The 19,539-nt window shown below is 45.5% G+C and overlaps 10 annotated features.

The window, feature by feature from the left end:
* Nucleotides 8,521-12,057: an enhancer, noted in NCBI's record as "-13 kb to -9 kb region, estimated". NCBI's record gives its function as "enhancer in neurons in mouse and zebrafish transgenic models" and the evidence as "EXISTENCE:transgenic organism evidence [ECO:0001131][PMID:15798195, PMID:24218639]".
* Nucleotides 8,542-9,925: an enhancer, noted in NCBI's record as "1.4 kb nPE2 fragment". NCBI's record gives its function as "enhancer in arcuate neurons" and the evidence as "EXISTENCE:transgenic organism evidence [ECO:0001131][PMID:17922573]".
* Nucleotides 9,238-9,411: an enhancer, noted in NCBI's record as "nPE2". NCBI's record gives its function as "enhancer in arcuate neurons" and the evidence as "EXISTENCE:knockout evidence [ECO:0001091][PMID:25671638]".
* Nucleotides 9,308-9,333: a protein binding site, noted in NCBI's record as "NRBE (nuclear receptor binding element) probe". NCBI's record gives its function as "promotes enhancer activity" and the evidence as "EXISTENCE:protein binding evidence [ECO:0000024][PMID:21211522]".
* Nucleotides 9,330-9,358: a protein binding site, noted in NCBI's record as "nPE2.3 probe". NCBI's record gives the evidence for it as "EXISTENCE:protein binding evidence [ECO:0000024][PMID:25825735]".
* Nucleotides 9,388-9,421: a protein binding site, noted in NCBI's record as "nPE2.1 probe". NCBI's record gives the evidence for it as "EXISTENCE:protein binding evidence [ECO:0000024][PMID:25825735]".
* Nucleotides 11,472-12,057: an enhancer, noted in NCBI's record as "nPE1". NCBI's record gives its function as "enhancer in arcuate neurons; deletion causes obesity" and the evidence as "EXISTENCE:knockout evidence [ECO:0001091][PMID:25671638]".
* Nucleotides 11,771-11,912: an enhancer, noted in NCBI's record as "nPE1core". NCBI's record gives its function as "enhancer in arcuate neurons" and the evidence as "EXISTENCE:transgenic organism evidence [ECO:0001131][PMID:21876128]".
* Nucleotides 11,771-11,912: a conserved region, noted in NCBI's record as "conserved region; nPE1core similar to MaLR retrotransposon". NCBI's record gives the evidence for it as "COORDINATES:sequence alignment evidence [ECO:0000200][PMID:21876128]".
* Nucleotides 11,783-11,818: a protein binding site, noted in NCBI's record as "nPE1 probe". NCBI's record gives its function as "promotes enhancer activity in hypothalmic neurons" and the evidence as "EXISTENCE:protein binding evidence [ECO:0000024][PMID:25825735]".

Below are 19,539 nucleotides of genomic sequence, written 5' to 3'. Positions count from 1 at the left end.
AGCAGGACCAGGCCTGTACCAGACCAGTCGGGGTGCCTGCCTAATCTACCAGCTGAAGGAACTTCACTCCCCAGTTAGACGCTGTTTGCTTGTCTATTTGCTTTGTTTTGTTTGGGGGATTCCAGGGCTCCTTTGAGAGTTCAGCTTTTCTGATTGGCATCCAAAAATCTTTTCCTTTTGTGCCATGAGAGAACACACCAAGCTCCCAAACAAGAGCAAGGAGTGTGTCACCTGGCTGTGGCCTCTTTCCGGAGTGACTTCCTGCTGTCCATCTTGTATCCTGGGTGTCACATACTCCCAACACTCATACTCCATGAGCACTACTTTCTGCCTCTACTTCCCTGAGTGTTTCCCGGAAGCTTAGCACCCTCTGTCCCTCCAGTGAGGTTACTCCCCATCATCTCCCAGTTCATATTAAGCCCCCTTTGGCTATTATTTCTGCCAGGAGCCTGAGAAATGATCTGTGTTCGGCAGGGAACCCCATTCTTGTCTCATCTGTATATGTAGCTTATTATACTTGAACTAATACACTTCTGTCTTCAACCTCCCATCCACCTCTGCCCTCACCGACATCAGGCTCACCAGCTCTCTAATTGTGGTGATTTTGTCTTTGTTTTCCTTTGCTTTATTGTTCTGTCTTTAGGGGGCTGCTTGCTACTGGCAGCCTCAAAGTCAAATCAAGGTAAGTTTGGGTTGGCCCATCATCTGGGCTCCTAATTATATATAGAAGAACTTGCTTTGGCCAATATGAACTGAAAAGCTTGAAAAGTTATTAAACAACATTAGGAAACACTGGTTGGGCTATAGGATGTAAAGGGGGAGGGCAGGAGACAGGGTGGCTGGACCCACGGCCAAAATCAGTAAAGAGAAAAGAAAACCAGGGCCTAGAGAGATGGCTCAGTGGTTAAGTGCACTGGCTGTTCTTCCAGAGGTCCTGGGTTCAATTCTCAACACGTACATGGCAGTTCATGCCTGTCTATAAACTCCAGCTCTGAGGGATTCCACAATCCCATACACTCATCAGAGGACATAAAATAAAAATTAAAGATTAAAAAATATTTTAAAAAAGAAGAAAAGAAAACCAGATCAGAATCAGGGTCAAAGGCCACAGGATATCCTGTTACCACACAGGCATTGAACATGGATGTCACCAGGAAAAAGTCTCCATTTTCTTTGCATCTTAACATTAATAGTTCTTCTTTGATAGCCTGGAGCAGGTGCCTCTGAAGGCCTCACTTAGTGTAACACTGTAGTGAATTCTTGATTGCTTTCCAATGCTTAACACACTGTGCTTCCAAAGAAGCCAAATTAATACTGATGAGTGCATCTAATATAACTAGCTTCTGGGGCCTTTTGGTTTTTAAGATTTATTTATTATTACATCTAAGGACACTGTAGTTGTCTTCAGATGCACCAGAAGAAGGCACCAGATCTCATTACGAATGGTTGTGAGTCACCATGTGGTTGCTGGGATTTGAACTCAGGACCTTCAGAAGAGCAGTCAGTGCTCTTAACCGCTGAGCACTCTTCTTCTTCTTCTTCTTCTTCTTTTTTTTAAGACTTATTTATTTATATGAGTACACTGTAGCTGTCTTCAGATACACTAGGAAAGGACATCAGGTTGTTGTGAGCCACCATGTGGTTGCCAGGAATTGAACTCAGGACCTCTAGAAGAACAGTCAATGCTCTTAACCACTGAGTCATATCCCAGCCCCGTGGCTAGCGGGTTTTTTTGTTTGTTTGGTTGACTTTTGTTTGTTTGTTTTTTGTTGTTGGGTTTTTGTTTGTTTGGTTGGTTGATTGGTTTTTTCCAGACAGGGTTTCTCTGTATAGCTCTGGCTATCCTGGCACTCACTTTGTAGACCAGGCTGGTCTCAAACTCAGAAATCCACCTGTCTCTGCCTCCCAAGTGCTGGGATTAAAGGAGTGCACTACCACCGCCTGGCATGGCTAGCATTTTTTTTCTTTTTTATTAGATATTTTCTTTACATACATTTCAAATGCTACCCCGAAAGTTCCCTATACCCTCCCCCTGTCCTGCTCCCCTACCCACCCACTCCTGCTTCTTGGCCCTGGCGTTCCCCTGTACTGGGTCATATAAAGTTTGCTAGACCAAGGGACCTCTCTTCCCAATGATGGCCGACTAGGCCATCTTCTGCTACATATGCAGCTAGAGACAGGAGGTCTGGGAGTAGTGGTTAGTTCATATTGTTGTTCCACCTATAGGGTTGCAGACCCCTTCAGCTCCTTGGGTACTTTCTCTAGCTTCTCCATTGGGGGCCCTGTGTTCCATCTTATAGATGACTGTGAGCATCCACCTCTGTATTTGCCAGGCACTGGCGTAGCCACATCTACTTTCATGAGAGTGACCTCTAACTTTCTTTCTTTGTTGTTATTGTTCTTGTCAAGTTTGGTATCAAAAATGCACTGTTTTCACAGACAGGTTGAAATCTCTCTCCTTCCTGTTTTAACTCAGGATAGTGCTATTATGTCTTCATTGAAGGTTAGAAGTGATACATACCTGATACCTTAGAGGCTTTTAAGATGTCTGCTTTGTTTTTTGAACAGATTTCTTTGGGCAGAAGGAGTGTCCCAAGACAGGGTTTCTCTGTGTAGCCCTGGTAGTCCTGAATCTCATTCTGTAGAGCAGGCTGACCTTGAACTCACAGAGATCTGCCTACCTCTGCCTCCCAAGTGCTAGGATTAAAGGTGTTTGCCTCCACCACCCCCTGACTTGCTGAACAGTTTTTATTTACAGATTCAATTGCCTAATTAATACTATTCCCATTGTCTATTTCTTCTTGTGTCAACTTGAGTACAATGTGATTTTTCAGGAATTTATCCACTTCATAAAAATTCTTTAAGTTTTTGCTTAAAATGGCATATTATAGCTTCCTTTTCTCTTCTGTTTGTTTGTTTGGGGGCCTTTTAGTTTTTGTGGAACTGGGGGCTAAACCCAGAGCTTCACACATTTGAGGTAACCACTGAGCTATATCATGTCCTCAGCATCTGTAGACTCTAGCTGTCTTGTATTAGTAATTTATATTCTCTTTTTCTTAGATGTTTATCAATTTTATAAGTTTTTTTTAACAATAGTCATCTTTGGTATTGTTAATTCTCTCTATTGCATGTGTGTTATTCAGAAGTATTCTTGAAATTTCTAGTGATTATTACCTTCTACTTTCCACATGCTTAGTTAGCTATCCTTTCTGTACTCAAATTGGATAATAAACTATTATTTTTACTTATATCACTGACATTCAACCTCTATTTTTTTTCATGTGTAGATATGACCGTAAATGTCTTTCTAGCAATTCTTAGTATGTAATTTTTAAAATTACCATTTAGTTCAAAATATCTTATTTTTGGCTGGGCATTGGTGATATGCGCCTTTAATCCCAGCACTTGGAAGCAGAGGCAGATGGCTCTCTAAGAGTTTAAGGCCGGGCTGGTGAGATGGCTCAGTGGGTAAGAGCACCTGACTGCTCTTCCAAAGGTCTGGAGTTCAAATCCCAGCAACCACATGGTGGCTCACAACCATCTGTAACAAGATCTGATGCCCTCTTCTGGAGCGTCTGAAGACAGCTACAGTGTACTTACATATAATAAATAAATAAATTAATTAAAAAAAAAGAGAGTTTAAGGCCAGTCTGGCCTACAGAGTGAGTTCCAGGACAGACAGAGCTACAAAGAGAAATAAACTTGACCTAGGGCAGAACCCAAGCTGCACACAGGTACTAGGAAAGACCCCACAGCTTATCCTTGGACAGAATTACTATCTAGCTACTTCCCTAGCAATGATTAATCACAAATTAGTCTGATTGTTTCAGAGGTACTTTCAAATGTACACCCATTCAGAGCACCCACCTATCTTCTTACAATAGACATTTGGTTAGATACTTGTCAGGACAGACTCCCGCTCACTTCCATTTCCTATAAAACCTTGTCCTGCTGAGGGTTCAAGGCTGCTCCTTCTTTTCTTCCTGTCCTGCTGGGTTGGGTTGGAGGAGAGCTTGTAATAAAGAGGCCCTAAAGAAACCATTCCTTGGTGGTCTTTTGGGGTTCACAAATACTTCCTGTCACAACAAAAGTCATGCAGGATCAGGGATGATGACATTCGTTGACAGGCACAGCGGGTGCATACCTGTAACCCCAGCATCTAGGAAGATGAGGCAGGGGAATCAAGAGTTCCAGGCCAGCCTAGAAAATATATAAGACCCTGTCTCAAAACAAAAGATAACAGAGGTTAGAACATATTTACTGACTCGGGAAACCCAGGAGCAAGGCAAAACTTACTGTTGCTAATGAGAAAAATAAATACTCTGTTTTTGTTTGTTTGTTTGTTTGTTTGTTTTTTACAGGGTTTCTCTGTGTAACATTCCTAGCTGTTCTGAAACTTGCTTTGTAGATCAGGCTGGCCTACAAACTCAGAGATCTACTGCTGCCTCTGCTGCCCAAGTGCTGGGATTAAAGGTGTGCACCACCAAGCCCAGCCAAGTACTCTACGCCTTAAGCAGACCAGAGATGGGATCCAAAACTGAAGCTGATCCTTGAACACAGCTGCAGTGGGGTGGGGTGGGTGGGGCTTCTGATCTAACAGGATAAGGGTGAAATGGGAAGAGGAGGAGCTCTAAGATTTAAATAGGCTGGTAGGATAAACCAGAGGAGGATGGATGGGTTTTCTTTATGTCAAGTCTTTAAACTTCTGACCTAGCATGTCCTAATATTTATCCCAAGAAAACTATTTAGCACTAAATTTTCTTCAAGACTTCATATGTCAGTTATAGCAACAATAAAATAAAGTCAATCCTAAGATACAGTTATGAGAATTATAGTGACGTCATACAGTGGAATATTCTGTGACTCTCCAAAATAACAACAGGAGCTGGAAAGACCGCTCTGCAGATAAGAGCACGCACTGTTCTTGCTGGGACCCACGTTAGGCAGCACCACACCAGGCAGTTCACAGCTGCCTGTAGCTCCAGCTCCAAGGTATCCAAAGCATCCAACTTCCGTAGACCCCTGCACTCGTGTGCACAAACTCACACACAGGTACACACATGATTAAAAATTATAAGAATAAATCTTCTTTAAAAAAGAATATGGCTATTTATTCTTCAACAGAAATAGCTACGGTGTACTGTTAAATGGGGGACATAAAAGATGTAGGTATAAATATGGGTGAAGGTGTGGATAGAAGCAGAAACAAAGATAAAAATGTACCCAAGCATTAAATGATGGCTGCTCTGGTTATCTAGGTGAGTCACAGCCCACCCCAGTGTTAAGAGGTCTGCAGGGCTGGAGAGATGGCTTTGTGGTTAAGAACACTGACTCTTCTTCCAAAGGTCCTGAGTTCAAATCCCAGAAACCACATGGTGGCTCACAATCATCTGTAATGAGATCTGATGCGGGTCTGAAGGCCGCTACAGTGTATTTACATATAATAATAAATAATCTAGACAACAATATGAACTAACCAGTACCTTACACATAAAAAATAAATCTAGGAGAGAGAGAGAGAGAGGGAGAGAGAGAGAGAGAGAGAGAGAGAGGTCTGCAGGAACAGCATTTAATCTGCTCAGGTATCTGCACTGAGAGTAGGGTTCAGGCATCAGGTCCCTGCTCCACCATGGGCAGCTTGGAGCCTGAGGAGGATGATGGCTCCTGAAGCTAGTTATCCACAGTTATGGATCCTGGGCTGAAAACGCTCAAGTGTGAGAGATGGTGGGTGTAAGGGCTCCTGGGATCCCCTCTTTCCATCTCTATGGAATTCTCTGTATGTGCTTCTGAACCTAAAGAAGTTTAACATTGAAGAGAGTTTCCCTTCACCCAACACCCTGCACACACTCACTGCACAGGTGAGGGATAAACAGAGACCAGCCTACTCAAAAAGGGGGTTCAGGAACTATGCAGGAGTTCCAGTCAGAGGAAATGTTGGGGTAAAGCCTGGCCTGTGTTCCAGAACCTTCAGGATGCAACTTTGCTGCCTGGCATGATCCCCCGGGCCTTTAGCTTTCATTTCCCTAAAACAACTCGGAGGAGATTCGAGCACTGTCCTTGCTTGCTGCATATGTGTTTCGAAGGTTCACAAAGTTCTTTACCAGTTTGTTTGGATCAACTGCTACCTCCATGTGTTAGAACTCAATAAGTTCTCAGAGCAGGGCCTGGAGCCAAGTGGGAAGCTTTGTCCTCGATGCCATCAAAATGCTGGCAGGAAGGCAGAGGGTGGAAGGAAGAAAGGAGAGATGGAGGGAGGGAAGGGGAGAGGGAGAGACTGCCGGGAAGGGCTTCTGAGTCTTGTGACCTGCATGGGAAAGGCTCCTGGGAGTTCTGCACCTGGCTGCAGTCATGCCAGATGGCTGTGGGCACAGGGCTGAGGCCACTCTGCTGAGGTCATCTCAGCTTTTCACATGGGAGGGTTTAATTGGAAAAGAGATGTCACCAGGGTGTGAGTACGCTACAAAGGCAGGTGCAGAGATGGCCTCCTTATGGGAGGTAAGGGCTAGAAGGGGTACGGAGGGGGACTCGGAGGAGGACCAGATGGCAGAGAACCCAACACCGGACACATGAAGATGGCCTGACTCTCAGCCTCCCCACTGGGGCTGAGCACTAGGGGTCACCTCACCAGGAGAAAGGTCATGGGGATGAGACTACTACCCAGCTATGTTTGGGAGGCTGGGTTCCCTGATTTCTGAGGGGGGGAGCAAGCAAGCTCAGCTCAGCCCTGACCCCTGATCTCCATGGAAACACTGAAGTAGCTGCCCTAAAGTAGGAGCACACTGTGGCCTCCCAGGGCCCCCTGACAGAAATACAGCTTCCATTGCTGTTTGAGTAAAGGCCCCCAAAGGCTGGATTGGTGCCAAGGGCACAGCACAGAGCAAATTTCTGGCTATTTGTGAGAGGAGAAAGAGGATACTAAGAGACAAGGAGCCTGCCTTCGCCTTAGCATAAGTTCCTTTCTATGCTGCCCTTGGTGACCAAAGAGGCTAGAGCAGAAGGTGGCTTTCCCATCTCCCTCAGGTCCATCTGGAAACTAACCCAGCACCTGCTTCTCCCGGTGCTGATTGTGTTGATGTTGGGAAAGAAGGGAGAAGCCCACGGGTGGGCACACGATGTGGGATATAGGGCGCATGCACCATGAGAAAGCAGGCTGTGTGCCACCCAGCAGCTCCAGGGCCAGAGATACACTCTGGGGCCCTGGATAGGAAGGGTCAGAAAAGGGCCTGAATGAGATCTTACAATAAGATGGATTCTGTGTGTGGAGAAAAGAAGCTGGTCAGCTTTTAAGAGTGGAGTTAAGACACCAGATGTGGTGGCACACACCTTACTCCAAGTACTTAAGAGGCAGAGACAGATCTGTGAGTTGGAGACCAGCCTGGTCTGTGTCTCACGTTCTAGACCAGCACAAGATCCTGTTTTTATATTTAAATAAATAAATAAATAAATAAATAAATAAAAGTTGAAGGTTTTGTATATAAACTGGAATTGAAGCTATTATTCTGAGAACTTCTTATTTCCTAGATACAGAATATACATACTCCTCTACCCTAGAGGAGGTGGGACCTGGGAGAACAGAGCACTAAAGTCTCACGTAATAGCCAACTTTAGTCAGAGCCTCAGCTAGTTTATGATCTGAGGGTTAGGAGGAGTTACATGAGTAAAGTGTGCAGTCACAAGGGAAGACTGCACATGGTGGGCACGCTGCACATGGAGGCCAAGCTGCAATGGCAAACCTTTTCCCAAGGAGTCGTATAAACCAATTGTGGCCACTTGTAATGAATACTCTGAAGTAAACTCACTCCTGTCCAGTACACACCCAGGAACGTAGTCCAGTCCAAGAACAAGTGTGTGTTTTGAAGAAAACTGAAACTACAAGAATCTTATCTTGTTCTCTTGGGGGGTTCTCACAAAAAAATCAATCTATCTCTCTCTCTCTCTCTCTCTCATTGGGGATTGTCTTAGTCAGGGTTTTTATTTCTGCACAAACATCATGACCAAGAAGCAGGTTGGGGAGGAAAGGGTTTATTCAGCTTACACTTCCACATTGCTGTTCATCACCAAAGGAAGTCAGGACTGGAACGCAAGCAGGTCAGGAAGCAGGAGCTGATGCAGAGGCTATGGAGGGATGTTCTTTACTGGCTTGCCTCCCCTGGCTTGCTCAGCCTGCTCTCTTATAGAACCCAAGACTACCAGCCCAGGGATGGCACCACCCACAAGAGGCCTTTCCCCCTTGATCACTAATTGAGAAACTGCCTTACAGCTGGATCTCGTGGAGGCATTTCCTCAACTGAAGCTCCTTTCTCTGTGATAACTCCAGCTGTGTCAAGTTGACACAAAACCAGCCAGTACAGGGATCAAACCCAGGGTCTCACACACTAACCAGGTAATCTGCCACTGAACCACACCCCAGGCCTTACTTTTCTCTCTGTCACTTACAAGGATCTGTCTCAAATGAACATATCAGTTGATCATAATGAGTTCTCTTCCCTTACAATGTCAAGTACAAAACGGAGCCATGCTGGATCCAAGCCAAAGACAAAATCCAGAAGGCATCCTTGCATAGTGCCTCTGGCCATTTCTGCACAGCCACTCGGAGGACTAAAGGTTCTCTCAGGACGCCTGGCAGCTGGCTGTACCACACTGGGCTGTCACAGAGAGGCTGAGGGATAAATGGTTTGAGGGAGAAAATCATGAGCTCTGTGACCATGGGTAAGTTACTTAACCTCTCTGAGCCTCTCAAAGGCCTACGTCACCTGACTGGTGAGAGTTCAAGCAGATTGTAGAAATTCCAGTCGCTGTTAAGATTGTCACTGCACACCTTTAATCCAGCACTCCAGAGGCAGAGGCAGAGGATCTCTGAATTCTATAGTGCAAATTCTAGAACACCCAGGACTACACAAAAATATTATCAGTGTAAACACTGGGTCCATTTGCGATGCACAGTTCATGTCTGCCATCCCAGCACCCAGGATGCTGAGGCAGAGGCCTCTCAAGGCTGAGGTTAGGCTGGGCAACTCAGTAAAAGGGAATTGGGTCTCCTCTGAGGACAGCCTGGTGGATGGGGGGAAGAATCCAGAGATGGGATCAGAAGCCAAGAGCACACTGAAGGAGAGTGTCCCTGGTGACCCGATGGTGTGGGGGTGGAGGGAGCAAGGGGGGAGGTAGGAGCCACTGCCTCTCATCCCCGCCAAAGCCCCAGGGAAGCCATTTTCAGGCTGTTCCCATCCAGCTACAGCTGGGCCCCTTTATGGCATTCAGTGCAACCTCAAGGGCAAAGAGGAATCAATTTGTGTGGAGAAGAAGAATGAAAGAGATTTCAATTGACCTTTGGATGGGGTTTTAATTTGCTTTATTACAGCCAAAGGGCCCTGGTGAAGAGCCCCTTGAGACGGCTTTCATCCACTAATGCATGTATTAGCACAGTAGCCCACCCCAGCCTGCAAGGACTGCATGCCCCACAGAACAGAAGGGTCCAGGCCAGAGGCCCAAAGCCAGGGCACGGCCTCTCCCTGGAATTAGCTTTCAGTACCCTGAGGCCCAAGTAAAATCAGAGTGTGGGAGAGAGAAGGGAGAAGGCAGGGGGAGGGATTTGGGGAGGGGGAGGGCAAGATAACCTGGGTTCTTGCTCTACCTTGTCCTATCTCCCTATCGTAAAAAACAGGGTTCCATGGTCTTTGGTCCATTCCAGGCATGATGTTCTATGGATTAAAATCATCTTTAATATAACTCTAAAGAAATGGTAGGAGTTGAATGTGGTGACTCGTGCCTGTAATCCCAACACTGTGAGTTATAGACTAATCTGAACTACATAGCAAGACCTTACAGAAAAAGGGAGGGGGGGGGGAAGAGGGGGAGGGAAAGAGGAAGCTGGGGGAAGAGGTGAGAGGAGACTGGGAGTAAGGTCTAGCTGGCATCTCTTGCCTAGCACACAGAATTCTGGGTTCAATCCTCAGCGCTGCATAAAACCAAGTGAGGTGGCTCCTACTCTAGGACTCTTGGAGTGACATTCTGGAATTTGGATTTCTTTAAATAAAACAGAATATTACAAGAAGGTTTTTTCTTTCCTTTTCTTCTTTCTTTCTCTTTCTCTTTCTCTTTCTTTTCTTTTCCTTTCTTTCTTCCTTCCTTCCTTCCTTTCTTTCTTTCTTTCTTTCTTTCTTTCTTTCTTTCTTTCTTTCTTTCTTTCTTTCTTTCTTCTGTTTTTGGTTTTTTGGTTTTTCGAGACAGGGTTTCTCTGTGTAGTCCTGGCTGTCCTGGAACTCACTTTGTAGACCAGGCTGGCCTCGAACTCAAAAATCCACCTGCCTCTGCCTCCCAAGTGCTGGATTAAAGGTGTGCATCACCACTGTCCGGCAAGAAAATGTTTTCATTTTAATCCCAGATATGGAGACCTGAGGACGCTTCGGACTATTCACCACAGTTGACTGTGATTTGCCCTCTCCTCTAGCAAAGCCAACTACAGATAGGTTCTGCCACTGTGTGACATATAGAGTTACAGGAACTTTTCAGAGGTCATGTAAGTGCTAGGGCCCCGAGAAAGGGGTGAGCTTGGTGCTTGGTGGTTGTTTAGGGGGGATGGTTGTGGTTTATTAGTAGCCATGGTCAAAGAAGAAACAAAAGGAAAGAAATTAGGTGGGGTATCTCATATCTCTCTTCCCCTCTATCCTTCTTTCTCTCCTACCTGTGATGGGGGTGAAACCTGGCAGGGGGAATAAAAGGTGGGAAAGAGAACCCACAAAGTAGCAAAGACCAGCTACAGGCTCTTCAACTATATAGTGATTTCAAGATCATCTTGATGTACATGAAGAAGGGAGGGAGGAGAGGAGAGGAGAGGAGAGGAGAGGAGAGGAGAGGAGAGGAGAGGAGAGGAGAGGAGAGGAGAGGAAGGAAAGAAGGGGGAGGGAGGGAGGAAGGCAGGCAAAATGTGACCAATAAAGCCCTCTGAGCGCTGAGCCAAGGAGTCAGACATTTGTCCATCTGTCTCTCTGTTTTCCTTTGTATATGTTAAAGTCCCCTAATACGGGCAAACGATTGATCTTTCTGCCTAATCCCAGAGAAAACTAGAAGCAGGAGGCAAGGGCAACTCTTGCTAAGTAACGGAAACTTCTGGCAAAAGCATTTTGTGAGCCGGGCGTGGTGGAGCACGCCTTTGATCCCAGCACTCAGGAGGCAGAGGCAGGCAGATTTGAGTTCGAGGCCAGCCTGGTCTACAGAGTGAGTTCCAGGACAGCCAGAGCTACACAGAGAAACCCTGTCTCAGAAAACCAAAAAAAAAAAAAAAAAAAAAAAAAAGCATCTTGTGGACGGCCGGGCAGCCTGGGTCACAGCCTCTGCATCACTCCTACACGCAGCACTAATGCCATCGCAATGGCGTGGCGTGGCGTGGTGCAAGGCTGTTAGAACATCCCACTCTTGTTCCCTGGATCAAGGCGTAGGCGTGTTCCTCCGCAGAGCCTTTTGTGCCCTTTCCCAAGCTTGCCTTAGCCCAAACTCTCTTTTCAAAATGAGGGTTTGTTTCTGGGCAGTCAGAATGGACTTCCTGGAGGTGCAGTCTTTGCTGAAAATGTCCTGGACGTTAGACTCGCACCAGACTCTCCCAGATGACGTCCCTGAAACCACTTACTCCAGACTGAGCTCAGGTGCCAGTAGTCACTAGTGTGACTCAGTGATGACCACAATGGCCCCATTCTGGGGCCTTTAGGCACTGACTGCTGCCCTTCCTCAGGAATGCAGAGTTCTCCAGCAGGGCCTGAGGAAAGGCGAGCGATGCGGTGGCCAGGAAGGACACTGTTAATGCACATCCATTAGCGTAGTGCATCACGGGAAGAGGCATTCAAAGCTCAGACTTGCCCACCTGCTGCTGTCCCCACAATGGGGCTTGAAGTGGCCTTTTTACAGGCACTCAGCTCAGTCCCTGTCCCTGCCGCCTGGTGTCCTCTGTTGTTTTCATGCCTGCTGCACAAAGGAACGGAGCAACCCGGACTTCAAATCAAGCAGCCGGAACTGAGGTTCAGAACCGCCTCTGTCCTGCTGTCCCAGGTGAATGACACTGGGCCCCGGCAGAGGCAGCTCATCGTGACCTGCTCCACAACAGAACTAAGAGCCCATTGCTCTCTCTGTATACCAAAATCTTGTTGTGAATTGAAAGCAAGTCTCGAAGCCAGAACTAGAGCAGCTGTTCTTGGTCCTTTAGCAGACCCCTTTACTTGGAAAGGCCGGTTGACTCCAAAGGTTTTTTTTTTTTTTCTTTTCGTTTTGGTTATGTTTTATTTTGTTTATTTATTTGTTTTGCAAAGTATCAGCTATATTCCTTCATTTTATAAATCAGCCCTGCAGAATTGCTCCTATCGTTATAGGTATGATGCATTTCGTTCCAAGATAGTCAATAAGGATGGCAAGTGACTGTTGTCCCAGGTTGGAAAACTGAGGTAGCTGATTGCTACTACTTGGAAGCCACCCTCTGCTACATCGTGAGTTCCAGATCAGCCTGGACTGTGTGATGTGATCCTATTTCAAAAACTAAATCAGTCAGGCATGGTGACCCACACCTTTAATCTCAGCACTCAGGAGGCAAAGGCAGGGGTGCATCAGTGAGTTAGAGGCCAGCCTGGTTTAGATAGCATGTTCTATGCCATTCAGGGTTACACAACGAGACTCAGACTCAAAACAAACAGGAAATAATAAATAAGATCTTATAATTTATTTGCTCTTTAAAGGACATCTTCAGGGTTGGAGAGATGCTTTAGAAGTTAAGAGCATTTCTGCTCTTCCAGAGGACCTGAGTTTGGTTCTCAGCATCTATGTCAGGTAGCTCGTGTCTGTCCGGAGCTCCAGTTGCAAGCACCTGATGCTCTTTTCTGGCCTCCACAGGTATCTATCTATCCACACACAGCAAACGAATCAATACACACACACAATCACACAGACACCACTCAAACAAACAAATAAATAAAATAAGAGACAGTTTGTTTGTTGTTTGTTCATTGAGACAGGGTTTCTTTTTTTTTTTTTTTTTTTTTTAGTTTTTTAGTTTTTCGAGACAGGGTTTCTCTGTATAGCCTGGCTGTCCTGGAACTCACTTTGTAGACCAGGCTGGCCTCAAACTCAGAAATCCGCCTACCTCTGCCTCCCAAGTGCTGGCATTAAAGGCGTGCGCCACCACACCTGGACAGGGTTTCTCTTATAACAGCCCTGGCTGTCCTAGAACTCACTTTGTAGAACAGGTCAATAAAGGACATTTTAATCATTACCCATATTATAAGTATTTTTAAAGATTTATTTATTATATCTAAGTACACTGTAGCTGACTGCAGACACACCAGAAGAGGCCATAAGATCTCATTACAGATGGTTGTGAGCCACCATGTGGTTGCTGGGAGTTGAACTCAGAAGAGCAGTCAGTGCTCTTAACCGCTGAGCCAACTCTCCAGCCCAGTAACAAGCATTTTTAAAGGGCAAGCAGGATAACTTAGGGGCTTAAAAGCCCTTTTCCTGCAAGCCTGAAGACCTCAATTCAATCCCTAGAACCTAAGGAGAGACAGGAGAGACAAACTCTACAAGATTTTTGTTTTAAAGATTTAATAATTTTATGTATGTGAGTACAATGTAGCTGTCTTCAGACACCCCAGAAGACGGCATCGGATCCCATTACAGATGGTTGTGAGCCACCATGTGGTTGCTGGGATTTGAACTCAGGTTCCTTCGGAAGAGCAGCCAGTGCTCTTACCCGCTGAGCCATCTCTCCAGCCCCTACAAAGTTGGCTTTCGATCTCCCCACATACACTGTGATATACCCTCATGCCCATGTGCACAGACTATAACAATGCAATAATAATTTTAAAAAATTTTAAGTAGAAATGTTCTTGTGGTAATATACAATGAATCAAAAAATCAAACTATTTTGTAATTCCTACAAAAAATTATAGATAAACTGGCAAGGTAGTGCATATTTTTAATCATAGCTCTAGGGTATGGGGGAGGGCAGGAAGAACCCTGAAGCTCATGGGCCAATAGCCTGCCAAATCAATGGAGTTCAGGTGCAGGGAGAGACTGTCACCAAAAAAAAAAAAAAAGGCAGGGAACAGTTGAGGAAAGCAATTGAGTCTCAACCTCTGGAGACACACACACACATGCATACAAACACATACATGCATATGCACATACATATAATCTACACACACACATTAGACAAAGTTATCATATGACCCAATAATTCCATTCTTGAGCACATATTCAAATATTTGTACAGGGAGTTTTATAAAATGTGTGTGCTCACTATATATTATTATTTATAACAACATTGTAAAAGCATGGTGGCACATGCCTTTAATCCCAGCACTTGGAAGGCAGAGGCAGGCAGATTTCTGAGTTCAAGGCTAACCTGGTCTACAGAGTGAGTCCCAGGACAGCCAAGGCTACACAGAGAAACCCTGTCTCGAAAAACCAAAAAACCCCAACAAAACAAAAAAATAACAACATTGTACATAATAACCAAAAGATAGAAACAACCCAAAATGTCAGGTACTGATGAGTGGGTAAATAACATGATATACTCATACAATAGACTACACGATGCTAAGTGGCAGCAGCCATACACAAAGGCCTATACACATTCTAGCAATGTGTTAACATGGGGTCTCATGTAGCCCAGTCTGGCCTTCATTCCTGACCCTCCTGCATTCACCTCCCAAGTGCCAGATGACAGACATGCATCACCATACCCAGCCACAAGGTTTTAACTTGATATGGCCAGAATAGGCTAACCATCCAGAGAGGGGCCAGATGGGTGGGTGGAGAGCTCAGGAGTGTTGCTGGGAAGTGAGGAGTGACTACTGAAGGCACAATGACCTTTGTGAGTGTTGAAACATTGTAATAGTAACTGGATCAAGCTGGGCACAAGGGTACTCACCTCCAATCCTAGCTACTTGAAAGCATGATACAGGAAGACCATGGCTTTAACCTAGGTTAACACAGTGAGAACCACCATTTTAAAGAAAGGCATAGTCTTGAGACGTAGAGACAGGAAGATCAAGGAGTTCAAGGTCATCCTTGACTACATAGCAAGTTTGAGTTCAGCCTGGCTATATAAGAAAGAGTCTGTCTCAAAAAAAAAATCAAAAATCAAAACAAAACCAAACAAATACAGAGCAATGTATACATGACACACAGATGTATCAAAGCCATATGTCTGATTGTCACTACCTCACAGACCACTTAAATCCAGGGGCATAAACCAATGACCAACTGTTTACATTCACAGTGTCTGGAGAGTGGGGGTTTGGACAGAACGCAGCAGAGATTGTGTGTCTTAGTTCCAGAATTGGGGAGCTCCGCTATGTAATCTGTACTCACAGAACAAGGAATTATTTGAACGTGTAAGGACTGGAGAATCCTGAGGCTTGTGCACTTCTGTTAACATCTAGGCTCCGTGACTCGAAGACCAGGTTTAGCTGGGCCTGTGTTTATTCACTTACACACCCTGAGCAACTGAGCATCTTCATGGCATGGTGGCCTCAGGTAACTGCTTACTGTATAGAGCAGTGGCTTTCAGCCTCCCGATTGCTACCATCCTTTAATGCAGCCTTGTGTTGTGTTGACACCCAAACCATAAAATTATTTCATTACTACTTCATAACTGTAAAACATTACTACTGTTATGAATCACATAATGTAAATATCTGTGTTTTCTGATAGTCTTAGGGCACCCCTGTAAAAGGGCTGTTTGACCCCAGGTTGAAGAGATGGGAAGGGGAGAGGAGGGGAGGGAAGGGAAGGGAAGGAAAGATTTCCCACTAGTACAGAGGTTACAGAGTTTCAGAAAGATCATGGACATTTGCCTGGAATGTTGGCCTGGCCTCTGAAGACACCAAGCATCTCTTCTGTCATACTTAGTTGGTAAAATGGCCATCAGATTTCTTTGTTACTTTTTTTGTCATGGGGAAAAATATCCGATAGAAGCAACTTAAAGAAGAATTGACTTTGGCCCACAGTTTTGGAGGATTTCAGGTCATCCCAGCAGTTGCCATGGCAACAGAGGCAGCTTAGCTTTTGTTGGAAGGAGCATGGTGATGCTGGTCACTTCATAGCAGCTAACCAAGAAATCGTGAACTCAAGCTGGAACCAGCAGCCACCTCCCTACCAGTGACCCATTTCTGATAATGACCCCCCACCCATTTCCCAAAGGTTCTACAACCTTCAACCACCAGCTGGGAACCACGTGTTGAAACAATAGCCTATGGGGGAACATTTTACATTCCAACCTTGATACTGTACTCCCAGCCCCCATCTGCTCATAGCTATCTCAGAATGTGAAATGCATTCAGTTCAACTTCAAAAGTCCTCACCATCCTTACAGTCCAAACAGCTTTCTGAAGCCTACAGTCTTCTCTGAGATGTGAGGCAGTCTCTTAGCTATGGGGCCCTGTGGAATAATTAAATAAATAAATAAATAAATAAAGTACATACTTCCAGTATCTAGTAGCATAACCCTTCTTACTGCAAGAAGGATTGGGATTGATAGTCAGCAGGGAGAATCATAAGTTTAATAACTCAATGTCCAGGCCTGGTGACATCATCAGGCTCCCATGGGCTGAAGAGACCACCCCCTGCAACCTGTAGAACCACATGGCCTCTCTGATGGATATCCATAGCTTTCCTCTGTAGATGACCCACATACCTTTCTTCAACATATCAGGGTTTCCAATGAATCTCAGATTTCATCTTCATAGGTTGATCTCACTACAGAGACTTCCACCCTGTTACCAGCTGCCTGGCCTCACGAGCTCTCCCTTACAACCTTAGCACAAGTTTTCCCACCACTTTTGCATTTTGCATGTGTGTAAAAACAAGCAAAAGACACCAAGTTCTGCTTTCAGCCCACCCCAAGCGCTGTCTGCCGTGACTGGTCCCCAAGGCAGCTTAGTGGCCTGACCCTTTGGCCTTTTAATAGTCATAGAGAAGAAACAATGTCATCAAGAGAAGCCTCCTTCAGCTGGTTCCAAGGAGGAAGAAGCAGCGGGAAGCTGGCTGCTTGGGGGCTGAGGGGATGGGAGACAGGGGGGCAGGGGCAGGACAGGGACGCAGTCACGTCTCCATTTTCTCCCAACTTTCAGAAAGCTTGAGGCTGTGAGACAGGAAGTGGTTTGATAAAATGCAGGTTTCTCTGATGGAGCTGGCGTGGAGCAAGAACTGGAGAGAGGGCCTCCGCTCTCAGGAAAGCGCCAGTCCTCAGCATCAATGGGCAGGAGAGCCATTTAGCTTTGTTTAGCATTGTGTCCGTGACCTTCAGCCCACTGCACTCCTGGGGAAGTGGATGCAAACAAAGGCCCCAGAGCCCAGTGACTCAAGGCTTCATGGATGTTTTAGACACTAATGACAGGCTGGAGCAAGGTAATGAATGGAAAAGAATTGGGGGCTGGGGTGAAGGTGAGGTGGGATAGGCCAAGGACAGGGGCACTTTCAAAAGGTCTCAGAGGATCTAAGACCCCCTGTCTACAGCCAGCCTTCCATGCTGTTAACTAGGCCATCTGAAAGAATAAGCTTTGAGCACCAAGACACACATGTGTCCTCCAGAGTCAGAAAAGGGACAGGGCACACAGGGTTCCCTACTCCTGCGTCTGCCTCAGGCGGGCGTCCACACAGGTTAGTTACCCAGGAGCATCTGCCTGGGGAGAATGAGACAGGACATGGGGTGGGGAGTTGTCCATGGGAGCCCCAAGGGTGGTCTTCCAACTGATACAATTAGGCACCTTTGGGTGACAGTAAACCCTGTGATATCAGGTGAAGATGTTCATACTGTGTATGTTGTTATCCCAAACAAATGGAAAACAGCCACAGAAACCATCATCCCACACTTACTTTTTTGTTGTTGTTTTTGTTGTTGTTGTTTTGTTTTGTTTTGTTTTTCAAGACAGGGTTTCTCTGTATAGTTCTGGCTGTCCTGGAACTCCCTTTGTAGACCAGGCTGGCCTCGAACTTGGAAATCCGCCTGCCTCTGCCTCCCAAATGCTGGGATTAAAGGTGTGCGCCACCACGCCTGGCTCCCACACTTACTTTTAAAAGAACATACATCAGAATATCAGAAAACCTGAAAAAATGTGCTTGTCGTGTGCATAGCGCCCATCCAGGGACTGTTTGACGTTCCTGTGTTTTTCTTTGTCTCTATTTTCCAAATTTCTAAAATAAACACAGTTTGGGTTTTTTGTTTGTTTTGTTTTGGTTTGGTTTGGTTTGGTTTTGGTTTTTTTGTTTGTTTTGGTTTGTTTTGTTTTGGGGTTTGTTTGTTTGTTGTTTTTTCTTTGTTTGTTTTGTTTTCTAATAATAAAAATGTTAAGGCTGAGGCCACAGCTTACTGCAAGGATGCTTGCCCAGATGTACAGCCCCAGGGTTGATTCCATAAGATGAAATTAGATGAGGACTACATGCCAGGAGCTGGAGAGATGGCTCAGAGGTTAAGAGCACTGACTGCTCTTCCAGAGGTCATGAGTTCCAATCCCAGCAACCACATGGTGGCTCACAACCATCTGTAATGAGATATGACGCCCTCTTCTGGGGTGTCTGAAGTCAGCTACAGTGTACTTATTTATAATATAAATAAATCTTTAAAAAATAAAAAGGAATCCATGCCAGGCAGAGCCATAAGGTTCTACAGGTTGCAGGGGGGGTGGTCCCCTGCATGCAGGGGGGTAAAACAGGAAGCAGGAAGATCCCAAAGCTAGTCCCTGCTATATAATAGGCCCTGTCTGGAGAAACAGTTGGTAAAGCACTTGCCTAGTCTCTTTGTTACTTTTCCTTTTGGTGCAATAAAATATCCTGACAAAATCAATGTAAGGGGTTGGCAAGCTAGCTCAGCAGGTAAAGGCATTGCCAAGAAGTCTGATGATCTGAGTTCAACTGCTAGGATCCACATGGTAGAAGAAGAAAAACATTCCTGCAGGCATGAGAACTGTGCAAACATGTGCACACACACACACACAAATATATATGAATATAATATTATATATAATATAAAAATACATGTGGGCAGTGGTGCCACACGCCTTTAATCCCAGCACTTGGGAGGCAGAGGCAGGCGGATTTCTGAGTTCAAGGCCAGCCTGGTCTACAGAGTGAGTTCCAGGACAGCCAGGGCTACTCAGAGAAACCCTGTCTCAAAAAACAAAACAAAACAAAACAAAACAAACAAACAAAAAACAGGAAAAGATGTGTATTATGGCTCAGTGTTATAGCAGTAAAGGCAGCAGGAACATGAAGTGGCTGCCGCTCTGAATCTACAGTCAGGAAGCCAAGGGCAGTGAGTGCACACTGCTGCTCAGCTGCCTCTCTCCAGGGACACAGTCCAGGTCCTGCCCAGGGAGTGGCACAACCTACAATGGCTCAGTCTTTCCACCTCAGTGAATGAAACCAAGATCATCACAACAGACATGCCATAGTGGTTTGAAGAAGAATGCTCCTTACAGGCTCATGTATTTGAACACTTGGTCCCCAGTTAGTGCAACTGTTTGGGAAGGATTGGGAGGTGTGGCTTTGTTGGAGGAGGTG

Source organism: Mus musculus, chromosome 12, assembly GCF_000001635.26.
Source record: "Mus musculus strain C57BL/6J chromosome 12, GRCm38.p6 C57BL/6J".
NCBI lineage: Eukaryota > Metazoa > Chordata > Mammalia > Rodentia > Muridae > Mus > Mus musculus.
The sequence above is the reverse complement of the archived record's forward strand: the minus strand, read 5'-3'. Positions and strand labels throughout refer to the sequence as shown.